This window comes from Cynocephalus volans, chromosome 11 (genome assembly GCF_027409185.1).
Source record: "Cynocephalus volans isolate mCynVol1 chromosome 11, mCynVol1.pri, whole genome shotgun sequence".
Lineage (NCBI taxonomy): Eukaryota > Metazoa > Chordata > Mammalia > Dermoptera > Cynocephalidae > Cynocephalus > Cynocephalus volans.
The window spans coordinates 49,116,218-49,138,249 of record NC_084470.1 but is presented as its reverse complement, the minus strand read 5'-3'; the positions used below and the strand labels follow the sequence as shown (position 1 = coordinate 49,138,249).

The following is a 22,032-nucleotide window of genomic DNA, read 5'->3' as shown; positions in this document are numbered from 1 at the left end:
TGCTTTTATAGATTAGCTGGTATAATCTCAACATAGGTATTATTTTTCCCCAAAGGGTGAAACTCAGGCTCAGACAAATTATGTCCATCACATATCATTTTAGATACTACTTCACTCACTAAGCTGCACATCATTCAGAGCAATTGCGCTGATTCACTTAGCCCCAGAGTGGAGCAAACAGGCCCACTGTGGTTTGAGTAACCTGGATATCTTGTGAGGTCGGTGTTTTGACTCCCTTTGCTAATTTGATCCCAGGAGATTATTAAAGCTGTCAGGAATCACAGCAGAATATTCTGAACTATCACTACATTTCTGGAATCTTTGCCAGTAGGTAATCAAAAGGACATAAATCATCTATCGTATCTCCTTCTCATTTCTCCCTCTTCTATTTGGGTAAGCTTTATTTCCTTTCCCACATGGCCATTAGATGGAAACTTTGTACAAATTGAAAATGAACTATAAGTTTTAATTAAACAATTCTGAGAATGAAAAAAATCTCATCTTCTCCTTGGGTAGATATAATATTAAACAGCTATGCCCTCAAAAATTTGAAATCTGCTTTAGGAGACACAACAAACCTTTCAACCCAGCCAGCCATTCTAGGCCTGTCCCACTTTGTCACCAAAACAAGGTTGCTCATTCCTACTTATGAAGCTTGCCTTGGACCCCCCCATTCCTCCCATTCCCCCTACTCTGCCCCAGCCAGAGTTCAAGGTGAATCCCAGTATCCCCTCCTCCAAGACATTTTCCTCAAGTGCCTCTCTGTTACCCACTAAGAAACACTATTGGCGCTAGTCATTTGGGAATTTACTTACTGTTGCAGACTGTATTTTCCAAAGATAGTTGCAACATACGTCCCATTTCAATGCTCTTCTGCAATGTGACCTTGCTACTTCTCTCATCAAGAGGTAGAGTCTAATTCCCCCACCCTTGAAGAGACTACCATACTGGAGTTACCAGGCCCAGCTAAGCCCAGCCTTCTGGGCCATCCCTGCCAAAGTGCCAGCCATGTGAATGAAGAAGCTTGGACGTGGATTATCCAGCACCCAGCCATTCAAGTCTCCCCAGGCTGAGGCCCAGCATTATGGAGCAGAGACCAGCCATCCCCAATGTGCCCTGCCCAAATTCCTTGCCCATAGAATCTGTGAGCACAATAAAATATCTGTTGTTTTACATCATTAAGTTTGGGGTGGTTTGTTACATAACATTAGGTAACTGAAACACCCATATTTTGTTATGCACGGTTATTTGAGAGTGTCATGGGTGGGTACCATGTCGTTCTTTGATAAATCTTCCACTGTGCCTGGCACAGGATGCACACATAGGTGTTAATTCATACTTAGTCATTCAACAAATACTTATTTAGAATGTACTCCAAGCAGGGCAGAATGCAGTAGGTGAATAACATATCATCCTGCCTCTTGGGAAGCTTCCAATTTTTGTTTAGATGGGACAAGACCTGTTTACAAATAGTTCTGACCCAAACCTAAAGAGACACAAGTGCTATGAAAATTCATAAGAAGAAATCCTTCCCTGTCGAATTAAAGGATAGGTGGAGTATGTGACAGGAGGAAGTGAGAGGGCAGGAAATGAGAGTGGGGTGACGGCGTAGAGGCAGACAAGCATAGAGCGTGCCCCATCTCCCAGGACAGGTAGGGATGGGACTAATTCTGTGATCCTAGTGCAGAATGTGTTCCTCCATGGATGAAAAGTAAGGGTGTAACACCACTTACTTTGAGGGAGTGACACGTTTTGGGGATATTGGCCTGTACCTTAGTGCAGCATGACACAGAAGGCTGAGGCCCTTCCAAACACAAGACACCAGCCTTGGATCCCAGGACATGGGAGTTCTGGGGTCCATCTGTCTGCCTGACTCCCCCCGTACGCTTGAGACAGATAACACCGGGACTTCAAGGACTCCACTTCAAGGACTACCCTAATCTGAGGTTTCAAAGAAAACCTCAAAGAAACAAAACAATCCTCTAGACTTATAAAACACACCATAAAAGAGTTGGTCCTGCTTACTATATAAAACAGTATTTATGTCTTCAACTCCATGTCACTGAAAAGTCCAGTAAAAGCCTTTTATTGGAATAGGGAAGTGTCTCCAGAAACTTTAAACCCAGCCCTATTTGAACCAAGGACAAACTAATCTAAAAGTACCGATGGGCTATCTGGGGTCCCAAGGACAAACCTGTTTAAAATGATTCACACAGTTCAGATGAACTATCGGGAGTCCATGAACTAGCGTTCTTGATATAACTAGAAGCAAAGATGATGAAAATGGTTTTGTTTGTTTTGTCAGTCTTAGTTGGTTGAGTCATTTTCCACTAAATCTGTTTATTTGCATTGGTATTCCATATAGGCACTTTCTGTTAGTAGAAATAGCTGGATTTTATGTTCCTGAAATAGTATTTATGCTGCATTTATGATCTGTTTGATCTTAACCTTTTAAAAGGGTATATTAATAACACTTTTTTATATTGGAAAGGGAAACATAAATGATTGAGGCTTTTTATGAGAAGTCACTATCCTTCCCAGCAAAGGTAAATTTGACCATTTGACTTTTTTTTTGTTTTGGTGGCTTGCCAGTAAGAGGTTCCAAACTTGTGACCCTGGTGTTACAAGCACCATGCTCTCTCAGGTGAGCAACTGGCCGGCCCTAATTTGACTATAATCTTTAAAAACACATCTGGAAATAGAGCCACAAAGAACAGATACCCCTACACACCCCCAGATCACCTGTTTATATGCAGATCAGCTCAAAGCTGGAATGTGAATAAAGATGTGCCACGTAGAAAAAGCCCTGGCTACAGGTCGGATAGTCACCTGTAATTGAAAATCTCTGCTTGGCTTTCCCATGTCTGGCCATGCCAGGCAGGAATAAAAATAGCTTTGAGGAATAACCACTAGTGGTGACAACAGGGCTAACCCCAAATTAAAGATGGTTCCTGTTAAAATTTTTAAAAAAGAGCCTTCCATCCTTTCCCAGGACCACATCTGCCAGGGCCCCCACCCACTTGACATCACTCCCAGGTCTGGGATGTTTCTGGGCTGTTGTTTTACAGGATTTGATGGGCTTTGCACACCTCATTACTATGATAGGCGGCACCAGACATTTTAACCCCTTTCTTTCCAGGAAAAGTTACATTCTAAATCTAGGCCATGCAAAAAACTAAGCTGCAGGCCACTGAACATTCATCTGTTATCTCTCAAAGGTCTTTTGCTGTGCAGATTGTAAATTAATGCCCCATATGCTGAATGCTAATGCCTTAATCTGGAGGCAAGATTTGCCCAGATATCAAATTCCAGAAAAGAAGAGAATTAGATGCCATTCACAATGAACACTCATCCTACCGTCAAGCTTGGGCACATCATCATTCTTTCTTTCCTTACCTATAGATCGAAATAAAAAAATGTTGAGCCCAACAAAACAATTTTTTTTGTCCCTCTACTTTTTCCCCATCTGCACTAGAGTTGTCTTAAACTTCTGCTCCAGGGACAACTGAGCTACCATGAGTGCAAGGTGTCTCCTGGTTCTGGAGAGCACTGTTAGCTCATCCACCCTCCTACCTACCTGCCACTCATCAAAGGCCTCTGAAAACACTGACAGTTCTTTACTGAACATAAAGGGAGCCACAAGCTCTGCTGTTGTTATAGCCCCTGCACCTGTCACCATTCCCCAGAACTCTCTCAACAGGCCAAGAAGTCGATACATGCCAAGAAACCATTGACTTTCAAGCATCTATGCCAGAGGGACAATATTAAACACTAAGAGTAGGAAATGACAGCTACCCTCACAGCAGACTCGCTGTCTTCCATGGCCAGAGCTGAGCATCCAAAGGAAAAAACCAGTGCTTGAAGCAGCACTCAGTGACGGGGTACATTCCTCTCTGTGGACAGTCTTTCCAAGGACCCCTTTTTAACATCACACTAATCTCACTGAGAACAGTGGTGAAATACTGAGATGGCGAAGGCAATCCCCCATAACTGTCCAACAAAAAGTATACGCTACAGCATTCCCCAAAATGTGGGAAATGCAGAAATCCTGGTGATAACCTTGGTGGGTGATAGAAAGGTCTGTAAGCTCATGGATTTCCATAACCCTTGGGGCTCAGAGGAGCAGTTGCCCAGGAGAAGAAGCATTCCTCTAGAGCTGTGCTGTTCAATATAGTAACCTCTAGACACGTGCAGTTATTTAAATTTAATTAAAACTCACTACAATTTAAAATTCAGTTCTTCAGTCATACTAGCCACATTTTAGATGCTCAGTAGCCACACATAGGCAGTGGCTACCGTATTGGACAGGTCACACACAGAACATTGCCACTGCTGCAGCACCATTCCAGGGAACATTTTTCAGTTGGTCTGTCTTGGAACTCTGAGACCCTCTTGGATTACAAGACAGCAAATCTCACCATCTGCTTGGTGCCACAACAGAAAATTGCATTAGAAACGGAGTAATCCCTTGTAACATAAGGATTCTGAATGGCCCAAAGGCATGATAAAAAATATACTTGTTTTGTCCAAAGACAAAATAAGTATTATAGACTTTACCCAAAGAATGTTGAGGTACGTGGGGCAAGAATACAACAACCTGCTAGACTAGGGGACAGGAACGGTCCATTGGCACTGACTGGGTGCTAAAAGCATGTGGCCTCATGTTGGGGTCGTGGGGAGAGCAACTTTGGGCATTTAATGGGCCTCCCTCAGGCATTCCTCACATTTGCAGCACGTCACACATACACACAATATAACACTTGTGCCTCACCTACAGATGGCGAACAGAGAATGAAACTAAAGAAAAGTGTGGGGAGGGGCCTCAACCATTCCAAGTTATTACTCCAGTAAATGACTACATATAAATGACACCATGTGATTTTTAACCAGCCGCCCTCCCTTAGAGAAACAGTGATGGCAGTATATAAAAAAAAAAAAAAAAAAAAAAAGCATCTTTTTAGTCTCTGACTGTAACGAAATGCTGCTCACATAGGGGCAGCTGAGTGATTTTTTTCCCAACATTGCAGGAGTCTACCTCCTTTCAATATGAATCATATTATAGCTCAGATAAGCATATGGTCCAAGTTTATAGAGGACTTTATGAATACTTATGCCTTCTAGAAACCACATTTGAAAATACTTTCCCCTATTTTATTGGGGGTGAAGAGTTGAGCAGCAGAGATTAGATCTGCCCAAAGTCGTACAGTAATGAAGTAGCAGAGGCAGACTTAGAATTCACTCCACTCTACCGGGAGGAGGCAGTTTCTTGCCTCTCAGCTCCCTGCTTGCTCCCCTGCTCTTTTCCTGTCCATTCTCCAAACAAGAGCCCGGGTGATCTTAAAACACAAGCAAAACCACCTGCCCAACTGCTGGAAACCCTTCAACAGCTTCCCATTGCTCCTCTATTTAAATCTGCCCACTGAGCGTGGCCCACCAGGGCCCTGAGGAAAAGACTTCTCCATCACCTCTCACTGTCCCCCTCAGCCACCAAACTCTGGCCACGCAGGCTTCCCTGCTCCCCTCTGAACACCCGCTCCTGCCTCCAGGCCACTGTGTTTGCTGCTCCCTGTACCTGCAGTGCTTCCCGCCACCTCCCACTTAGCATGACTGACCCCTTCTCAAACATGTCACCCTGGTCATTTCCCTCATAGCACCTATAATGATCAATCTCTACTTATTTATTTATTACCTGTTCACTTTCAATCTTTCCTATTAGATGGTAAGCTCTATGAAGAGTCATCATATCTATTTCATTGACTTCTGAATAGCCAGCCCATTGGAAGACTCAGTAAAGGAGCTGAAGAATTTAATGAACCGGATGGAAAACTGAATGCCTTTCTTAAGCCTCAGCGCTTTCATGGCTGGGAGGAGGAGGGATCTCTCAAGATGTGAGGACCTCTGCACGATTTTCCTAAACTTTCTTAGACTAACTCTCCTTTTAGGGTTTTAAAGGGGTGGAGTAAGGAATACTGAACTCTATCAAGGACATCTGCCAAAAACTACATCTTTTGGGTTTCTGTTCGGCAGTGAATAAAGAAAAGAGAGGGGACATTCAGTAAAGGGGAATTATAATTAAAGACCAAGCACGTGATTTCTACACCATTCCCAAAAGCAACACAAAGCCCTCAGTGTGGAAAACCCTCTGGCTAAGCACTTGCTTCTATAAGCAAGTTTCCTACATGTTTAGCTCGTGCGTCTGACCTCACAAGGAACTTGTTTTCTTCTACTCTCCAGTTATATGTGATAGGGTACAGGTTCCCATGAATTGCTTTTAAAACACACCAAAAGGTACAGCATCACTTCTCATAAATCTGCTTCTAGAACTCACCTGATTGGAATGATCTATCTCTGTAACTGAGTTTAACAGAAAGTGTTAGGAAATGGCAGAAAGGAGCAGAAGAGAAACTTCTAACACTTTGTGTTAAACTCAGTTACAGAGATAGATCATTCCAATCATCAGGTGAATTCCAGAGGCAGATTTATTAGAAAAGTAGAAAAATTTGCCTGAATGGAAGATTCAATTCCTAACTACTTGTTAGCGTCTGTCTAAGCCTATTACCTACAGGCAGTTTTCAGTTTCTCCCTAGTCCTTCATCAATTAAAACTCAAAAACTTTATGACTCCAAATATCTCAAAAAAAATAAGCACAGTTTGGTTCTCCCCATCTTTGCTGAAGGGTTGAAGGGGGTATGATCTGGGAGAGCAGACATCAGGGGAACCTTGACAATGTCTTACAACTGAACCAGCATCCAGTAGAAACACTTGCCTGGGTGTATCCTTTGTCTCTTTCCTGGCTGAAACAGGTAGCTTGATTTTCAGCTCTGGCATAAGACATAAGGAAAACCCCAGGTAGGACTGGGCTGGGACACACCTGAAATGGGGGATGCAGCTGCTTCTTCCATCCATCAGTGGGCATGCTCCTTGCCCTTCCCCAGCCCAACAAGACAAAATATGGCAGCATGTGGGATGGAAAGAGTATGACTCTGGGGTCAGAAATCCCAGGTTTGAACCCTTTTGGCTGTAATAACATGAGTAAGGAATGGAACCTCTCTGAGCCTCAGTTCCTCTTTGGCAAGAGAGGAGATAGGTGAATGGATGTGCATCTTGCAACATCTGGCACTGAGTGTAGTGGGGTCTGTCACAACATGCTTGGTGAAGCAGAAATATTCACACGAAAATATTCACACAGGTGATTAGACTGTAGGACCATGCCATGGTGAATGGATTAATAATGGTGGTTGGGGTGTGGTTCTGAGGGTTTTAAAAAGAGAGTGAATGAGGAGGTTAATCTCTCTCTCTCTGCTCCACCATTTCTGCCATGTGAGACCCCTGGATCAACCGACACCAAGACCCTCACCAGATGTGTTCCCTGCACTGTGGACTTCCCAGCCTCCAAAACTGTAAGTGATAAATTTCATTTTCTTACAAGTTACCCAGTTCTGGATATTTTGTTATAAGCAACAGAAACAGACTAATACACAGCTCCTTTGTCTGTTTTTCAAAATGGGTTACTTGTTTTTTTACTGTTTGTTATCGTTATTATTGTTCATTTTGAATTGATTTTGGTATATGTGGAGAGGTACATGTCTAGTTTCATTCTTCTACATATGGATGTCCAGTTTTCCCAGCACCATGTATTGAAGAGGCAGTCCTTTCCCCAGTATAAGCTCCTACTGCCCTTATCAAATATGAGTTGGCTGTAAGTATGTGGGTTGATTTCTGGGTTCTCTATTCTGTTCCATTGGTCTGAGTGTCTGTTTTTACGCCAGTACCATGCTGTATTGGTTACTATAGCTTTGTAGCATAATTTGAAGTCAGATAGTATAATGCCTCCAGGTTTATTTTTTTTTAATATGGAATGCTTCATGAATTTGTGTATCAACCTTGTGGAGGGGCCATGCTAATCTTCTCTGTATTGTTCCAATTTTAGTATATGTGCTGCCAAAGTGAGCACAGTATATATTTTTATTGAGCCAAATCTGTAAGTCCTTTATAAAATTTTATAGTTTTCCTTATATGGGTCTTATGCATTTCTTATTAGGTTTATTTTTAGATAGTTTACATTTGTTGCCTTTGAGAATTGTTATTTTTTAAAATTAAAATTTCTAAGTACTGTTATATAGAAAAGCTATTGACATTTATACGTGGATCCAGCTAAGCTTAAGAAATCTCCTACTAATCAACAGCTCATCATTATTCTGTTTGGTTTACTAGGTGGGTAGTATCACCAGGAAACAATGACAATGTTATATTTCACTTTCCACTATTTATACCTATTTTCTTGACCTTTTATACTGATAAGAAACTTCATTAGATGGTAGCAGTGACAGGCAGCCTGTAGTTCCTAAACACAGTTACCTATATTTTAGCTCTATGGTACATGTGCCTCTATTAGTGCAATACAACATGCAGGGACCTCACCGTTTCACTCAGTCTTGTATCTCCAGTTCCTAAAACAGTTACTAAGAGGCCCACAATTAATATTAGTTGAATAAATTGATGAGATATAAGAATGAAGGTGTTTTTTGGTTTGTTTTATTTAGAACAGTGTTTGGGGGATATTGTTCCATTTTTAGAAAAATGAAGTCATCAATTTTGACTTCAAGATTCTAATTAAAGAAAGAAATGCCAGTTCTGACATATATGTGAGCATTGCATTAAATCCTGTGCTAATGGAGTTCAAGTTTGGTTAATAACAGAAATAAAGTTTGATTAATATTAATACCAGAAATATTGCTTATGTGGATGGTTAGCAGAAGCTGTGGTGTCTGGAAATTATTAATATTGTATGTGGAATCTTCAGAAAAATTCCTAAACATAAGTAGTTTCTAGAGATATGAAGCTACCCCAGAAATATGCACCTTCTGAGGAATTACTGATGTTGAACTCATGGTTAAATAGTGAATTTTGATGTTTATGCTTCATCTCCATTTTCTCTCATTGCTTTCTGGGAACGACACCTGACTGGGTGACAAAGGAACCTGTGCTCACCTGCTACCTTTACTCCTCCAGCCTCTGTGCTACCTGCTGGCGGAGGGAGCTTCCTTTCCCAGAGAGCCACTCTGGGTCTGTTCGCGTCACGCACATCCTCCCCTGCCCTGCCTACCCCAGACCTCCACGGAGCAGATACAGTCTCGTTTAAGAACCCTTCTGCTCAGCAAAGATGTCCTGAAGGAGGAATTGGAGTCTCCAAGGGAAGATGAAGGCACGACAGAGGAAAAGGAACCACTGTTCCCCTTTTCCCTCCAAAACAAGGCTAGGATGTGTGAGGAAAAGGAGTCTAGACTCTCACAAGGTTGCGGGTGGGTCTCAGAAGGACTAGTGATGGGGAAGACCAAGACCCCAGAGCCCCACGAGGGAGCCACACTCAAAGTCTGCCTTCTGCAGCCACAGGATTGGTGTCCATGAATAACTTCAGCTTCTTTGTGCCATTTACTAACTAGTGTTTGGGTTGTATTATATCCTACTCTTCTCACCCAATAATTGTAGGTCAAGGGAGAAGAGGATGGAGCAGGCTACGCAGCGTCTCTTTCCCCACAAACGTGGGCAGGCTTATATGCGGACACGTTTCACTGCCTGTGGGACTGCTAGGAAGGGGTGCACTGCCCGTGGAGGCATGATGCTGTAGGCAGAAGAGAAAGAGAGCTTTCTGCACGTGGAGCTCCTAAAGGGAGGAGGGACTGGACCACAGATCACTGTGAGGCGGGCTCTGAGGAGTGGCAGATCACAGCGAGTTGTGCAGGGAAGGGGAGCGTCAGTAAAGGCCTTTGGAGGTGGAGGTAACTGTGTCATATCTCTAGACTCTGCCCCCTGCAGGTCCTGGCCACAGGCTGGCTCAGGAAACACATATCCAGCCCAGGCCTGCTGCTCAGCCTGGCTGCTCTTTACCACTGATCCTGCAGTGAGGAGCCAGTCCTGTTCTGGGCCTGCTTGGAAGAGTAGAAAAGCAAAGGACACATTTGAGGCACAGGGAAAAGTGTACTTTGGCTTGAGTGCAGCACAGGAACAGGACACAGAGGGAGACCAGGATGGCAGTGTAAACTGAGACCATATTGTTGAGGGCCTTGAACATCCTGCTGGAGAATCTATAACTGTAGAGACAATGGGTGAGCCTCAGAGTTTCTGGGTAGGTAATAAAACTGAAACCCCTTAATACAGGGAGAATGCCCTAATCACGTATTCCTTTGTGTCTCTGGCTCCTAGCACAGAGTGCTTGTTTTTATTGACTAAATAAATTAAATTTTAGAATTACTGTACTTACAATGTTGGGATGTTATGGAAGTCTTGAGGAAGGACAAGTAATGAGAAAGAATGAAATGCTCTTCTGTTTACCTGAAAGCCTCATTTCATAGAATCTCCTGCAAAGATGAGAGTCCCACTTTCCCTCTTAGTCTGATTTCCCTTTCCTGAATTTCCAGTGTAAATGAATTTTTATCCCCTACTGCTTTCCAAATCTCAACTCCTGAGTTCATAATATACCACAATAGAAGTGACAGTCTCACCACTGCCTCAAGGAAGGGTAAGCCTTCAGAGACTACATTTTCCAAACTACAAAAATGAGGATACAGAATTAGTTATGAGGAAAATGCAAAATACATGAAACTTATTTTTTACTGAACATTTACTATGCATTAGGCATGCATGCATTATTTAATTCTCAAAATGATCTTTGGAGATAGACACTATCAGTGTTTCCATCTTATGAATGAAGGTTGTAGTTAAGGGGAAAAAGCTGGCTTAACAGCCCCGTGTGACTCTAGAGCCCACAACAGGCTCTGTCTATGGCATATGGCCACAATTTTCCACTCTTCCCTACATGTGTGTCCTGAAAATATGATATGGTAGCTCCTCCCATCAAGAGGTACAGTCTACTTCCCCACCCCTTGAACTTACTTTGCTCAACAGAATACATCAGAAATGACACCGTGCTACTTCCAAAGCCTAGGCCTTGCTTGCTTCCACACTCACTCTTAGAACTTTGCCCAACCATATACACAAACCCACGCTAGCCTGCTAGATGATGAGAGACAGTGGCCCAGTCATCCTTGCCACCCAGCCAACTCCAAGACATCTGGATGAGCCAGCCTCCAGCCAGCCTGCAAGCTGCACTCCAACACACGAGTAAGCCCAGCCAAGCCTGGTCCAGATCAGAAGTGCCCAGCTTACCTAGAGACATGTGCGTGATAATAAATGGCTGCTGTTTTAAGCCATTACATTTGGAGGAAGTTTGTTACTCAGCAAATGCTAACCGATACACCATGCCAGGCACAAATGCACTTCTGCTGCTCAGGAGAAGAACTAAATCCATCCCGCAAGAATTCCTGCTGACTTCTCATCTCAGCCTAACTCTGACCACTTACCATGTTGCTCTCACTTTGCTTCATTCTTTCTTTTAATTCTTAACAAATTCTTTCCAGATGTCTGCATAAGAAGTGACAAAGGAAAGGCACCGCCTGCTGGGCTTTTCTGGCCACTGATACAGCCCTCCCCAGGGATCCCTTAAAAAACATATGCCAAAAGGTGTCCAAGCCTTAGGTTTGAGTAGAGGTTCCTGGTGTGAAAGGCCCTCACAGACTTCTGAGCTTCCCTCCCTTCAGTTGCTCCTTCCTCAGCCCACCACCATGACCCAGATTTGGTCATGAAAAAAAGGTGCTGTAGGCAGAGGGGCCTTCACACTCCCAGGGCCTAAGAGCAGGCCCTCTGCTTACGGCAAGCGAAAACCCCCCATACAATAGCAGTGTATCTCAGGGCTGATATCCCTTCTGCCCCAGCAGTCTTGACCTCTCTCTCTCTATCTCTATCTCTCTCTCTCTCTCTCATCTCATTCTGTGCCAAGATCTTCCTGCCCACCCTGTCTGATTCTCAGTCTGTCTGATTAACAATCACTGTTGCACCCCCAGCACCTTAAACAATATCTTGTATATAGTAGGTACCAAAGAAATGTTGTCGAATGAAATAAATTACTCCCCTCCTACAGAATCTTTCTTGGCTCCCCACTGCCAGCAAAATAAGATTAGAGCTCCCTGGTACCACCCCCCTAGAGCACAGGGTAACTACTTCAGCCCACCTCTCAACACACTCCCCCACCTCTTCATTCATAGAGCCTGTGCACTATCCTACCTCCATGCCTTTGTAGCTGCTATTTCTAGAATTCCCTTCCCTCTGTGGGAGCTCTTTTTTATCTTTTGATAATCTTTTTTATTTCTACAACTGTGTCACAGGCAGAATTATTTACCCTCTCAGGATGCTATAGGAAGGAGACATTAATGCTGTTATTTAATCCTCACTGGGAGATAGATACTATTAGGCCACAAAGAAAAATAACTCACTGTAGTTCACATTACAAGTGTATGTTGCAGATGGATTTAAAGCTATGTCTATCTCGGTGTCAGAATGATCACGTCAAGACAGTGGAGTACATGGTCCCTAGCGTCACTGTCTCCCACAAATCAACCAATTTGCAACTATTAAAAAGCAACAACAGCCAAGCTGGGGCCGCTGGAGCTCAGGGGAAGAGCAGGAGAGACCTATGGAGTACATGAAGGCAGGAAAAGCCAAGATGAGAGAAAGAAAGAACCACTCCCACCATTTTGAATCCCAGCCACTTCAAGGATGGAGCTGGTGAGCACTGGACCAGGAGTCGGCAAAAGCTGCAGCTGTGTCCTTCATATGAAGTTGCTTGGAAGCAGCAGGGGAAAAGAGGACCTTGGTGGCCCCCAGACCCACAAGACCACTCACAGGGGTCCCATGGACCCACATAGGAGTGAGAGGGGCTACAGACAACTGAAAAAAGGAGCCACTCAGAGGCCGTTGAGTCATCGCAAGGGACCTGCACGTGTCCCATTCCATGGGAAGTGTTTGGAGTGCGAGCGGTGGGGAAGACGGGCCCTCTGGAGGACCACTGGGGCACAGCAAGGACAGCTAATCTGCCCTCCGATCAGCACAGGACCACTCAGTGGAGACTGGTCAGGAATACAGAACTGCAGGGGGTGCAGTTTGCTGAAAAGACTCGGGCCCAGACCAGAATTCCCACACAACCCAGGTGTACTGGATCTCACAAGACCAGGAGGTACTTAAAAGGTTAACCATTAAAACCTGAGCTGCACAAAAAGCCTTCCCCAGGGAATCAGCAGCAAAGCAGCAATTTAGCTCAACCACAGAACTCAAAGTGCTGGTTCCCACAGGAAGTTCCCCCATTTTAGAAGTAAGCAAAGGACAACAAATTAGTTGTAGTGCAGAGTTTAAGTGGTGGGAACAGTAAATAATCCAACACAGAACTGAAAGAAAAAACAAAATACCCACAGATCGGAGACAAAGTTTGATATTAACTAGTAAAGGTCTAACATCACTAAACAACACCTATAACACCTAGAAGGACTGGAAGCCCACTGGGCTCCCAAGCTGGAGGGGAGAAGGCCGAGGGCCTCAGCCATGCCTCCCTGACATCCCCAACCAGCCCAGCGATGATCACCAAGCTGCCACAGGAAGTGCCCTGGTATCCTGAGCCAGGGCATTTTGGAGCCGAGGGCCTCAGCCATACCACCCCCCCCAACATCCACAACCAGTCCAGCAACCACCACTAAGCCACTGCTGGTAGCACCCTGGGCTCCTGAGTCAGGGTGGTGTGGGACTGAGGACCTTGGCCATGCCCCACAGGACATCCACAACCAGTCCAGCACTGAACATCGGGCACCACAGGAAGTGCCCCAGGCTCCTAAGCCAGGGCAGTGGGGGTCCAAGGGCCTCAGCCATGCCCCATCCAACACTCACAGCCAGCACAGTGATGACCACTGAGCTGTAGCAGGAAGCACCCCATACTCCTGACTTGGGGTGATGGGTGGGCCAAGGGCTTCATCCACACCCTTGACATCTGCATCCAGCCCAGCAACGACCCTGCCACTGCTGGAAGCCTCCTGGTCTCCCCTGCTGGAATGGAGGGGCTATGGGCCTCGATCACGCCCCCCTTCCCCCTCTTCCCACCCTGTTTCCCTCCCCCTTCCCCTCTCCTTCTCCTTCTCTCCACCCCCCAGCTGCTCCACAACAACATCTTAGAATGAGACATGGAACTGGGGGAAGCTGAACCCAGCCACAACTAGGCAAGCTGCCACCACACTGGGGCCCCACTGGAGTCCTGAGGCATGGAGCTGGGAGAAGCCGAATCCAGCCACAACTAGGTAAAGAGCACACCAAAAACACTATTTTCATGCGGGTAGCCCACCACAGCCACCATAATTGCCATGGCTGCCACAAAAGTGGCAGGCTTTATAGCAGCAGTCACAGCCCATGCAGATGACATGCCAGACTCTCAACTAGATTGACATAAGGGGAGGCACCAGTGGAGACAAAAAAAAAAAAGGAAGAGGTCCCCTCTCGCCACAAAGCACACTCCAGAGTAATAGTAGAAGTATCTGATTTACGATAATAGGGGAGGACTTGATCACACCTGTCTCAGCACTGCACAGGTCATCTAGGCAACAGACCAATAGAGAACAGTTAATCTATCAGATGGAGAGAACAAATCTATGGTTATTAGAGGGAGAAGGGGGAGAGATTGGATAAGAGGCATAAAGAATAAATATGATTTGTAACAATGAATATGCTAATAAAAAATAAATTTAAAAAAAAAGGAATGATTGCATCAATTGTCCCAATTCTGCTTTCTTGTGCTTCTTCCATCTCCATGAGAACATACCTACGCTAGTCTGTTGGAGGATGAGATCCATGTGGAGCAGAGCTGAGCTGCCCCAGTCCCCCCAGCCAAGGCCAGTCTAGGGAGCCAACAGCCAGCTGTCTCCCTGCTATGGGAACAAGCTCTGCCAAAATCAGCAGAGGCAACTCGCCAAGCCACTGCTAACCCCAGATGCATAAACAATATGCTTATTATTAAATGCCACTGAAGTTTTGAGTTTATTTGTTGTGCAGCATTACTGTTATAACAGATAAGTGAAATAAACTTCAGTACTCATTTTTCTCATTATATCTTAACAAATATTCATTCACCGATCATTTATTGAGTACCTACTGTGGACAGGCACACATATTAGATCCTGGGTGGTAGAGGCAGAGCTAAATTAGACCCTGGTTTCTGCATATAATAGAGATGAGGAGACTACAGGAGTTATACCTTGCTGTGTCCTGACTTCTCTGCAGCCTGCCCTTTTCTTACCTCTACCATTACACCATCACAAACTTCCAACCTGCTCTCCCTGCATCCACATTTACCCTTTCATACCTGTTCCCTATCCTGCAGCCAGACGGATCTTTCTGAAATGCAATACTGATTGTACCATCTTGCCCCCACTAAGCCAGTAGATACCTTGGCTGGCCCATTTCTTCCTAGTCTCCTGGACAGAAGCACGGGCAGGTCCCATTATCTCTCAGATCACTCTTAAATCATGAAAATCTTCCAGTCCCTTTAATCTCCAGAATAATCTCATTCAATATTAAAATAACCAGTCCTGTGTAACAGTAAAAAATTCCCGATTTTCACTTAAACTTTCTTGCATCCTCCAGCTTGGGGCTATTTCAGGCTTTGAAGGCTACTAGGATATGGGTATGAGTGGGGTGAAAAAGCTGTAGTCACCTTCTATCTCATCCCCTTTCTTAGCAGCCTTTTAGGATACCTTTTGGTGGAATAGTGATTGGGGAGGGAAAGCCACACCTGGCTGGAACAGGTATCCTCAGGTGCTTGTTTTCTCTGGCCATGGCAGATATTTAAAGTGTACTCTCTCTGGCCACTTCTGTGGGTTGGTGGCATTGCACACTGACCTCTCTTGGCTTGGTGGGTGCTCCAAGTTGACTCTTTTCAGGCACATTTGAGGTCTCTCTGGAGCTTCCCCAGAATTGGGACCCTCCCCTGCAACCCCTGAGAAGGGATAAGGTCTCCTCTGGCTGGTCCCAGGGCCCTTGGGTTTTGGGTATTGTCCCAACGTCCCTCCCCAGGGTCACCTAAGGTACAATCCCTTCTAAATGGCTCCTGGCCAGCTTTCCCCTGTGATGCACTCACAATTCCTCCTCTGGGAGGGCAGGATATTCTCACGGCTCCACTAACTCCCCTTCAAACTGTCCACCCGACATACACCTTTGTGCCATAAGACTCTGGAAGAGACCTGGACAAGCTCTCTGAGTGGTCTCCTTCTTTCTCTTGGCTTGAGGGACATACTCCATTCTCTCCTCCATGGGGCTCAGGGGGGAAAACCACCACATTATGACACCAGCTTTCTCTAAAACCTCTTTTCTCCAATGCCAAACTCCCTGGGCCTCTCTAATGCCCATCCCTTTGTACACTCAGTGCTGTCCAAAACTGAGTCACAGCCTTTCTCTTGTCAAGTCCAAGTGGACAAGCAACTTAATTCAGTACGAAGAAAGACTCACCACTTCTTGGGGCTCAGTGGAAACTGACAAGAGAATGTCATATGTGAACATCCCTTTACACTTTAATAGCAACATGTTTCTTCCTGGCAAGTGTCATAGCAGGAAGGGGACATTTATTCACAAGGTTATTTGATATTTAGTGGAACTTTCAGAAGGGCAAGGACCATGTTTGCTTTTCCTCAGCACTGCATCCCCAGCACCTTGCACGATGCTGGCTCATGGTGGGTGCTCAATAAATGCCTGTTGACTGACCCAATGAATGGAAGAAAGAAACCATCTGCAACCAGGAAGCAGCAGTTCAACCCTCCTGCCATGGTGAGAAAAGCAAATGGGGCTCCTGATTGTCCCTTGGGCCAGGGAACGAGGCAGAGAAATACACAGGCTAGCAGTCCTAGAAGATGGCTAAATTGTTTTCCACTGCCACACACAGGGGCAAAGAAAAAGCTCTTAAAAACTGGGTGGCAGGAAACTGCCTCAGAGCTTTGTTCATGCGTACATGGTCATCATGCTAACAAATTCAAACACCACGCCAGGAAAGGAATGGAATGAATGGAGAAGCAGATGGAACAACTTGTTAGAACACAGAGGAAAAGCCAAGCGAGGTCGAGGTGATCTGAGTCAAACTGCTCTTACCAGCATTCCCAGTGCCACCTCTGATTACTAAAATAAAGAGATTAATTAGCTGAATTTGTTTTGCAGTGTTTATGCTTTTCTAGCATTTTCTGAATTGTCCACTTTGGACAGGGAGAATAAGTTTCTTAGCTCAGAGTCTGTTTGCTTTCAATTTTAATTATTTTTTCTATGCAGTTTTCAGACTCCAATCTGGTCACCTGCCATCAGAATCCCCTGCCATCTGCACTTCTTGTTTGCATGGTCTTTTCTCACTAAGTTGTCTTTTCCCCCACTGGCCTGGCCCTTGGGTAGCCAAGGGTACTGTTTGGCCTGGTGGTGGAACTGGCCATAGGAGGGCTGCTGATGGCTCTGTGGTGAACAGGCCTGACCCCTTGTTCAGCATGGGACCCTGTGGAGTCTGCTATCCCTCCACCACCCAGAATGCAGGCTTCTAGGGCTCCTAGTTCATCCCAGACATGTTGGAGACCCAGTTGCCTCCCTCTTCCAACCTGGCTTTTTCTCAACCATGATATTACTGCTGCTCTTCCTGATGTCAATAATCTTCCAAATTTGAAGTAAGACAAAACTAGGAGACCAGCATGGCACCGGGGCCCAGTCTAAGGCCCGGAGGGAAGCCAAGCGCCCACAGCCCAGCAACCACCAAGGAGAGCAAAGACCCACGTGGCACCAGGGTCCAGTCTAAGGCCCAGAGGGAAGGGAAGCGCCCACAGGCCCAGCAGCCGCCGTGATGAGCTGAGACTTGCATGGCACCAAAGGCTGTGTATGGCCACAAAAACCTGGAACAGGAGCCGAGGTGGTGTGATATAGACACTGCCACACCTTCTGTCACCATAAGGACAGTTCACCACCACAGTAGCAGCAAGGGCCACTCTACAGGCAACCTGCCACTCACTTGACTACACTGATATAAGAAGAGTCACCTGTAGAACCTGAAAATAGAGGAGGAAGTCTTTATCCTTGTAGCTAACCCCAGAGTAATAGAAGCATGTCCTCTACCAGATGACCAAACATCAATGAAAAAATACTAGAACTACAAACAAGAAGATATGACACCACTGAAGGAATACAGTAATGCTCAAATTCCAGATCCCATGGAACAAGGAATCCTTGAAATGACTGAAAAGGAATTCCAAGCAATGATCTTAAGAAAACTCGAAGAGATAAAAGAACGTTCAATAAGAAAACACAAGGAAACAAGAAAAAATATCCAGAACAGGAAGGAGGAAATTTACAAAGAGTTTAATACCTTAAAAAAGAGTGTAGCGGAATTCCTAGAAATGAAAGATTCACTCAATGAAATGAAATATGACAAAACTATGATGAACGCCCTTTCGATGTCATTCTAGAATACTGTTTGACAAGATTGCCAAAGGGACATGGGATTCTCCAGGGCAAGGTATCTTTGTTTTACTTACTATTTACTCTGAAACAGGACCTGTATTAGTCCATTTCTGTTGCTTATAACAGAATATCTGGAGCTGGGTAATTTATAAGAAAATGAAATATATTGCTTAGAGTTTCAGAGGCTGGGAAGTCCACAGTCCAGGGAACACATCTGGTGAGGTGGCTCTACAGCAATGCAGGGTGTCTCATGGCTAGAATGGTGCAGAGACAGACTAACCTCCTCATTCATTGTCTTTTTAAAGCCACCAGAACCACTCCCATTATTCCAAGAATGGATCAATCCATTCAGGAGGGTACAGTCCTCACAATCCAATCACTTCTTCAAGGACCCACCTCTCAACTACCACAATAGTATTTCCCACTATCACACTGGGGGTCAGGTTTGAATTAAATCTGCAGGCTCAAAGAATGCCAGAGCTGTGACTGCTTGGAAGCCTCCACCCCTGTTTCAAAGGATGTACGCAAAAAGGGTCCAGGAAGAGATCTGTTGTAGGGGCAGAGTCACCACAAACAGCCTTCACTAGAGCAACGCTGAGCAGAAACGCTGGGGTCAGAGCTGCAGCAGAAAAACCCCACCAAGGCCATGCCTAGTGGAGCCATGGGACTGGGACCACCATGGAGACCGCAGACTTGTGTAGCTACCAGAGTGGAACACCAGCCTGAGAGAGTGGAAGTGTGGCCTAAGACTAGGAAAGCCATAGGAGCAGAGCTGCCCAAGGACCTGGGGACCCAACTCCCACACCAGTGTGCAGAGGACATCGAACATGGAGTCAAGGTACATGATTTGCCAGCTCTAAGATTTAATGCCTACCCTGCTGAATTTCGGACTTGCTTGGGACCTGTTACCACTTTCTTTTGCCTATTTCTCCCTTTTTAAATGGGAATGTGTACCTTACGTTTGTCCCACCATTGTGTCTTAGAAGTAGATAACCTGTTTTGATTTCACAGATCAGACTTTGAACTTAGGACTTTTGAGTTGAAACAAATTAAGACTTTGGGGATGAGATGAATGTATTTGTATGTGAAAAGGACATGAGTTTTGAGGTGCCAGGGTAGAATGCCTTGGACTGATATCCCCCAAAATTTGATCCCTACTGTGACAGTATTAAGAGGGTGCGAAATGCTACTGTGGTAGTTAAGAGGTGGGTCCTTGAAGAGGTGATTGGGCTGTGAGGACTGTACCCTCCTGAATGGATTGATCCATTCTTGGAATAATGGGAGTGGTTCTGGTGGCTTTAAAAAGACAATGAATGAGGAAGCTAGTCTCTCTCTGTACCATTCTAGCCATGTGACACCCTGCATTGCTGCAGAGCCACCTCACCAGATGTGTTCCTTGGATTGTGGACTTCCCAGCCTCCAAAACTATAAGCAATATATTTAGTTTCTTACAAACAACCCAGTTCCAGGTATTTTGTTATAAGCAACAGAAATGGACTAATACAGGACCCAAATGATTGCAAGTTAGATGGTAATTTGTAAAACACTGATAAGCCCTAAATGGCTTCTGTCTGGTGGAAAGATACCTCCAAAGATTCCAGTTTTATTGCTCTATAGGACACTAACCAGTTTTAAATCTCACTTTGCCATCTTATCCCAGCATTCTTTTTCCCTCTGACTATAAAGATCTTGATCCTCACCTGCTATCCCTTCAAAATCCTCTCCTTCCTTCTCCCCATCCTAAAACCTCACTCAGCCTTCAGGGCACAGCCTGTACCACACATTCTATTAGGGAAGCTTTCCTCAATGCCTGTAGCCCCAGTGCCATCTCCCCCTGTGGACTCCCAGGCACTGCCAGAAAGAAGCAGGAACTTCACACTGAATCCCACAGTGTCTCCAGCAGTTCTCCAGGTGCCTCACACCCCTCGTCTCTCAAACACTGCCCGAGCCTTAGCCATCTTGTTTTCCCATAGTGCTCACAGGCAGCAGGTGCTCAACAAACATGGCGATCGATCATCTGAGTGAAAGTATTAGGGTCAAACACACTCAGAGGGCAACTGGAACAACAGCATCCGCAAGAGGGAGGTAAGGCCTGACACTGTGAAAATATTGGGGCCTTAGACTAACTAGGGTTTGAGTCCTGAACCAACTTCCTAACTCACTCTGAGGCTCAATTTCCTCATCTGTAAAATGGACATAACATCACCAACCCTCAGGGTTTGGGATTTTGTTTTGTTTTGTTTTAGGATTAAAGGCAATTTAATCTTAAATTAAGAACGGTACCTGCAAGCTGTCCTTTCTTCTTATTCACTTCCCCCAGCAGCATTTTTCCCCTGCATGGAGTCTCCAAACAGCACTAGACAATTACCATCATTACACCATAGCTGCCGAGGGGTACAAAAACAGGAAGCAGATCTTCTTGGAGAAAGGACCTGGGGATTCTTGATGGAGAAGACCGATGAGAACTAGGCATTACCACCACTCTGGTTCATACCTGCTGTGGATTGAATGTCCTCCAAAAACTCTTTGAAGCTTGAACCCATTGAACAGTGTTAAGAGGGTAGGAAACACGATTATGGTAATTGAAAGGTGGGGCCTGATTAAATCGGATCAGAGGACCACACGCTAGTGAATGGACTGATCCATTCATGGAGTAATGAGTTGATGGTTTAATGGGTGGTATTGGGCATCGTTCTGATTGATTTATAAGGACAGTGAGTGAGAAGGTTAACTCTCTTGCTCAGCCCATTCTTGCCATATGACACCCTGCATCACTCTAGAGCCACCACTAAGAAGGCCTTCACCAGATCTGCGCCCTGGACTGTGGACTTCCCAGCCTCCAAACTGTAAAAAAAATAAATTTTGTTTTCTTATAAATTACCCAGTTTCAGGTATTCTGTTATAAGTAACAGAAACGAACCAATACATATCCATTCCTCAACTAAACTTAATTTTTAAAAATTTAACACCCACCTTATGGCCCTTATTATGTGCCAGGCACTGTTCTAAGCACTTTATAAGTATTAACTCATTTAGTCCTTATAATGACCTTAGGAGTTGGGTACTGATATTGCCATTTTACACATGGGGAAACTGAGGCACCAAGCATTTGTCCAAGGTTGTAAGTGGCAGAGCTCAGATTCAGACTCCAGCCATCTGGCTCCCAAGTCCTCACACTTAACCTCCATCATGCAGTCTCTCAAACACTTCACTTTAAGCATTATTTAGAAGTTAAGAAACAGAGCAAAACAAAAATTTCCTTAACAGTGACCTCCCTACTCTAAAAAATTCTGTCTACTCCTCACTGTCAAATATTAGTCTCGTGTCGATTCTTCTTGTGCTTTAACAGAAGGAAGGGAGAAGAGGCCGAGGAGCTTGTTGAGAGCAGTGGGAGACACCGGCTGGGAATCTTGGCCTTAAGCTCTCCCCTCCTCCTGACTGGGCTCCCCCACAGGAAGGGACACGAGTCCCTCCGTCCCCAGCTCCCCTCCCCTCAGGCGGTGTCCCCTCCTCTCGTGCCTTGTATAAAGGCATAGTAATAGAAGGCTGCCAGTCTGACGCTTTAGACAGGAACGGGGCCAGACCCCTACCTCAACCCCCACCTGCAAAGCCTCCCCAAATCCCTGTTCCAGTGACCTGCTGTGACCTGAAGCTCAGATGGCCCCTGGGGCCCCAATCCCAGTC

The 22,032-nt window shown here is 45.1% G+C and overlaps 1 protein-coding gene and 1 non-coding gene across 2 annotated transcripts in view; both read right to left on the bottom strand.

The window, feature by feature from the left end:
- ITGA9 (integrin subunit alpha 9) overlaps positions 1–22,032 on the bottom strand; it is a 325,611-nt gene that overhangs the window by 175,240 nt on the left and 128,339 nt on the right. The window lies entirely within an intron of this gene.
- Positions 7,848–7,954, bottom strand: LOC134391484 (U6 spliceosomal RNA). Its single transcript, XR_010025000.1, has one exon. It is a non-coding gene; the product is annotated as a U6 spliceosomal RNA (small nuclear RNA).